The following is a 5,883-nucleotide window of genomic DNA, read 5'->3' as shown; positions in this document are numbered from 1 at the left end:
GCTGCTCTGTACTCAAGCGAGAACTGGCAATCATTAGGCGACGGCGGTGTAGCCTGTGTCGTAGGAGCCTGCATCAGAGCTGCAGCCTATGGTGTCCACTGTGGCGGCGGCGGCGGCGCCACCGACTGGGTTGCGAAGCTACCGCTCCCCAGCCAGTTATCAACCTCTGAGAACTCACCGCCTCCATCCCCCTTCCACCTCCACCCGTTGAATGGCCGCCATCGCCTAGTTTCGCCGCCGCTGCCGCCATCGGAGAGGGAGGCGCGCACGAGAGAGAGGGAGACAGAGAGGGGGAAGACAGTGAGGGCGGGCCGGATCCGTTTGACCTGGTCGGGACGGCCCGTGCGCCCTAACGGCCGTCATCCGCGCGCCGTGAGCACTGTGGCTGACAAAACCCTGACGGGCAGGCCCCACATGTCATAACCCCAGTTAAAACTTAACCATTCGGCCACTTGGGTTTTTTGGAACAGCCAGCCACTTTTGTGGTAGTTTTTTGAAAAATTAAAAAAAGCGGTAGTTTTCCGGAATGATAGCCCATAATGTGGTAGTTTTTTGCTATTCACTCCAACTTTGGAAACACTTCCAACACACATCGTCACCTCGCCCTTAGCCAGTCTCCGTTTAGTCCGTAGCTTTTGCTTCAAGTCACCAATAATGGCAACTGAACCGGTATCCAATACCCAGGTGCTACCAGGAGTACTAGTGAGGTACACATTAATAACACGTATATACTTTGTTGAAGTTGCCAGCCTTCTTATCTACCATGCATTTGGGGTAATTCCGCTACCAGTGACCGTTCCCCTTACAATGGAAGCACTTAGTCTCGGGTTTGGGTTCAACCTTGGGTTCCTTCACTTGAGCGGCAACTGGTTTGCCATCCATATGAAGTTTCCCTTCTAGCCCTTGCCCTTCTTGAAACCAGTGGTCTTGTTAAACCATCAACACTTGATGCTCCTTCTTGATTTCTACCTTTTGCGGTCTTAAGCACCGCGAATAGCTCCGGGATCAACTCCATCCCTTGCATGTCATAGTTCATCACGAAGATCTAGTAGCTTAGTGATAGTGGCTAGAGAACTCTATCAATCACTATCTTATCTGGAAGTTTAACTCCCACTTGATTTAAGTGATTATAGCACCCAGACATTCTAAGCACATGCTCACTAACTGAGCTATTCTCCTCCATCTTGTTGGCAAAAGAACTTGTCAGAGGTCTCATACCTCTCAACACGGGCATGAGCCTGAAATCCCAATTTCAGCTCTTGGAACATCTCATATGTTCTATGGCGTTCAAAACGTCATTGCAATCCCAATTCTAAGCCGTAAAGTATGGTGCACTAAACTATCAAGTAGTCATCAGGATGTGTCTGTCAGGTGTTCACAACATACACAGACGACGTTGTAGGGGTTTGCACATCGAGTGGTGCATCAAAGACGTAAGCCTTCTGTGTAGCAGTGAGGACACTCCTCGGACTATGGACCTAGTCCGCATCATTGTTTACAATATCTTTCAACTTAATCTTTCTCTAGGAACGTATTGAAACAGGGATCTACAACGTGAGCTATTTATCTACAACATATTTGCGAAGACAATTTAGACTATGTTCATGATAATTGAGTTCATCTAATCAAATTATTTAATGAACTCCCACTCAGATAGACATCCCTCTAGTCATCTAAGTGAAACATGATCCGAATCGACTAGGCCGTGTCCGATCATCACGTGAGACGGACTATTCATCAACGGTGAACATCTCATGTTGATCGTATCTTCTATACGACTCATGTTCGACCTTTCGGTCTTCCGTGTTCCGAGGCCATGTCTGTACATGCTAGGCTCGTCAAGTCAACCTAAGTGTTTCAAATGTGTCCCGAGGCCATGTCTGTACATGCTAGGCTCGTCAACACCCATTGTATTCGAACGTTAGAATCTATCACACCCGATCATCACGTGGTGCTTCGAAACAACGAACCTTCGCAACGGTGCACAGTTAGGGGAACACTTTTCTTGAAATTTTAGTGAGGGATCATCTTATTTAAGCTACCGTCGTTCTAAGCAAATAAGATGTAAAACATGATAAACATCACATGCAATCAAATAGTGACATGATATGGCCAATATCATTTTGCTCCTTATGATCTCCATCTTTGGGGCTCCATGATCATCGTTGTCACCGGCATGACACCATGATCTCCATCATCGTGTCTTCTTGAAGTTGTCTCGTCATCTATTACTTCTACTACTATGGCTAATGCTTTAGCAATAAAGTAAAGTAATTACATGACGTTTATGTTGACACGCAGGTCATAAATAAATTAAGACAACTCCTATGGCTCCTGTCGGTTGTCATACTCATCGACATGCAAGTCGTGATTCCTATTAAAAGAACATGATCAATCTCATACATCACATATATCATTCATCACATCCTTTTGGCCATATCACATCACAAGGCATATGCTGCAAAAACAAGTTAGACGTCCTCTAATTGTTGTTGCAAGTTTTTACGTGGCTGCTATAGGTTTCTAGCAAGAACGTTTCTTACCTACGCCAAAACCACAACGTGATATGCCAATTTCTATTTACCCTTCATAAGGACCCTTTTCATCGAATCCGATCCGACTAAAGTGGGAGAGACAGACACCCGCTAGCCACCTTATGCAACTAGTGCATGTCAGTCTGTGGAACTAGTCTCACGTAAGAGTACGTGTAAGGTCGGTCCGGGCCGCTTCATCCCACGATGCCGCCGAATCAAGATAAGACTAGTAACGACAAGTAAATTGACAAAATCGACGCCCACAACAACTTGTGTTCTACTCGTGCATAGAAACTACACATAGACCTAGCTCATGATGCCACTGTTGGGGATCGTAGCAGAAATTTAAAATTTTCTACGCATCACCAAGATCAATCTATGGAGTAATCTAGCAACGAGGGGAAGGAGAGTGCATCTACATACCCTTGTAGATCGCTAAGCGGAAGCGTTGCAAGAACGCGGCTGAAGGAGTCATACTCGTAGCAATTCAGATCGCGGTTGATTCCGATCTAAGCGCCGAACTACGGCGCCTCCGCGTTCAACACACGTGCAGCTCGGTGACGTCTCCTACACCTTGATCCAGCAAGGGGAGAAGGAGAGGTTGGGAAGACTCCATCCAGCAGCAGCACGACGGCATGGTGGTGAAGGAGGAGCGTGGCAATCCTGCAGGGCTTCGCCAAGCACCGCGGGAGAAGAGGAGGACTTGGAAGAGGGGGAGGGCTGCGCCAGAACTTGGGTGCGGTTGCCCTCCCACCCCCCACATATATATAGGGGCAAGGGAGAGGGGGACGGCCCCCTCAGATCCAATCTGAGGAGGGGGCAGTGGCCAGGGGGGTTGCCTTTCCCCCCAAGGCAAGGGGGGCGCCCCCCCTTTAGGGTTCCCCCAAAACCTAGGCGCATGGGCCCTAGGGGGGAGGCACCCAGCCCACTAAGGGGCTGGTCCCTCTCCACACACAGCCCATAGGGCCCTCCGGGGCAGGTGGACCCTCCTGGTGGACCCCCGGAACCCCTCCGGTGGTCCCGGTACAATACTGGTAATCCCCAAATTATTCCGGTGACCGTATGATGACTTCCCATATATAAATCTTTACCTCCGGACCATTCCGGAACTCCTCGTGACGTCCGGATCTCATCCGGGACTCCGAACAACATTCAGTGACCACATACATACTTTCCCTATAACCCTAGCGTCGTCGAACCTTAAGTGTGTAGACCCTACGGGTTCGGGAGTCATGCAGACATGGCCGAGACAACTCTCCGGTCAATAACCAACAGTGGGATCTGGATACCCATGTTGGCTCCTACATGTTCCACGATGATCTCATCGGATGAACCACGATGTCAAGGATTCAATCAATCTCGTATACAATTCCCTTTGTCTAGCGGTACGATACTTGCCCGAGATTCGATCATCGGTATCCCGATACCTTGTTCAATCTCGTTACCGGCAAGTCTCTTTACTCGTTCCGTAACACATCATCCCGTGATCAACTCCTTGGTCACATTGTGCACATTATGATGATGTCCTACCGAGTGGGCCCAGAGATACCTCTCCGTTTACACGGAGTGACAAATCCCAGTCTCGATTCGTGCCAACCCAACAGACACTTTCGGAGATACCTGTAGTGAACCTTTATAGCCACCCAGTTACGTTGTGATGTTTGGCACACCCAAAGCACTCCTACGGTATCCGGGAGTTGCACAATCTCATGGTCTAAGGAAATGATACTTGACATTAGAAAAGCTTTAGCATACGAACTACACGATCTTGTGCTAGGCTTAGCATTGGGTCTTGTCCATCACATCATTCTCCTAATGATGTGATCCTGTTATCAATGACATCCAATGCCCATGGTCAGGAAACTGTATCCATCTATTGTTCAACGAGCTAGTCAACTAGAGGCTTACTAGGGACATGGTGTTGTCTATGTATCCACACATGCATCTGAATTTCCTATCAATACAATTCTAGCATGGATAACAAATGATTATCATGAACAAGGAAATATAATAATAACCAATTTATTATTGCCTCTAGGGCATATTTCCAACAACCGCGATGGAGAACAGGTCTGGAAAGCGGGCCGCAAGGGGCATGTCACCAGTCCAGCGATCGAACCAGAACAGCGTGACGGTGCCGGTCCCGATCCGGAGGACAGGGAGGAGCTGAATGATGGATTGCCAGAACTGGGAGCCCCCAGATCACTGGCAGAAGGCGAGAGGCTGGCCTCGGAGGTATTTCTGCTGAATGATGCTAAGCCACAGGCCACCATCTTCGTTGCCAATCTGCCAGAGCCACCGAGTCAGAAGGGCAATGTTCATGCGTTTGGAGGACATGATCCCGAGGCTGCCCTGGTCGCGAGGTTTGCAAATCTCAGACCACCTGACCATGTGGTACTTCTGCTTATCCCCCTCGCCGGCCCAGAAGAAACGCCCCTGAACGGTAGCAATCTCGTGGTGTAGAGTCTCCGGAAGGCTATAGAAGCTCATGATGAATAATAGGAGGCTGGAGAGGGACGAGTTAATGAGCACCGTACGGGCCGCTTTCGACAGCCACCGACCCTGCCAGGGCTCGATATGGTGCTGGAGCTTCCCCACTGTGGGGCGCAACTCGACCACCGTAAGCCTGGCGTCACTAATGGGTATCCCCAGATACGTCGTGGGGAAGCACCCAAGCTGGTAGTTAAGCCGATCCGCTATGCTCTATCGCTCATCTTGGGTGTAGCCCAAGACCACCACCTCACTCTTGTCGAAGTTGATCTGAAGGCCAGACATCTGCTGGAAGCACAATAAGAGGAACTTGAGGTTCGAAATATCACTCTCCGACCCCTCCACCATGATAATGGTGTCGTCCGCATATTGGAGAAGGGAGATCCTGTTGCCTCCAACTAGATGCGAAACTATCCCCTTAATGTGACCCGCCGCCTTGGCCTTATCGAGGATGCCCGCCAGCGCATCGACAACCATGTTAAACAAGAACGGGAAGAAGGGGTCGCCCTGGCGCACCCCACAAAACGTGGGGAAGAATGGGCCAATCTCCCCATTAATGTTCACCGCGGTGCGGCCTGATGATATCATCTGCATCACTCTGGTCACTCACCTATCGTCGAAGCCCTTCTGGAGCAGACATTCCCGAAGGAAGGTCCAGCTGACCGTGTCATAGGCCTTGTGGAAATCCAGTTTCAGGAAGACTGCCTTGAGGTGTTTGGCGTGCACCTCATGGAGAGCTTCGTGGAACACCAAGACTCCATCAAGGATATAGCGGCCCTGGATGAAGGCCGACTGGTCAGGCTGAGTGATCCGGTCGGTAATAGGGGCCACCCTAATGGCGTACCCCTTTTCGAGGATG

Source organism: Triticum urartu, chromosome 7, assembly GCF_003073215.2.
Source record: "Triticum urartu cultivar G1812 chromosome 7, Tu2.1, whole genome shotgun sequence".
Lineage (NCBI taxonomy): Eukaryota > Viridiplantae > Streptophyta > Magnoliopsida > Poales > Poaceae > Triticum > Triticum urartu.
The sequence above is the reverse complement of the archived record's forward strand: the minus strand, read 5'-3'. Positions refer to the sequence as shown.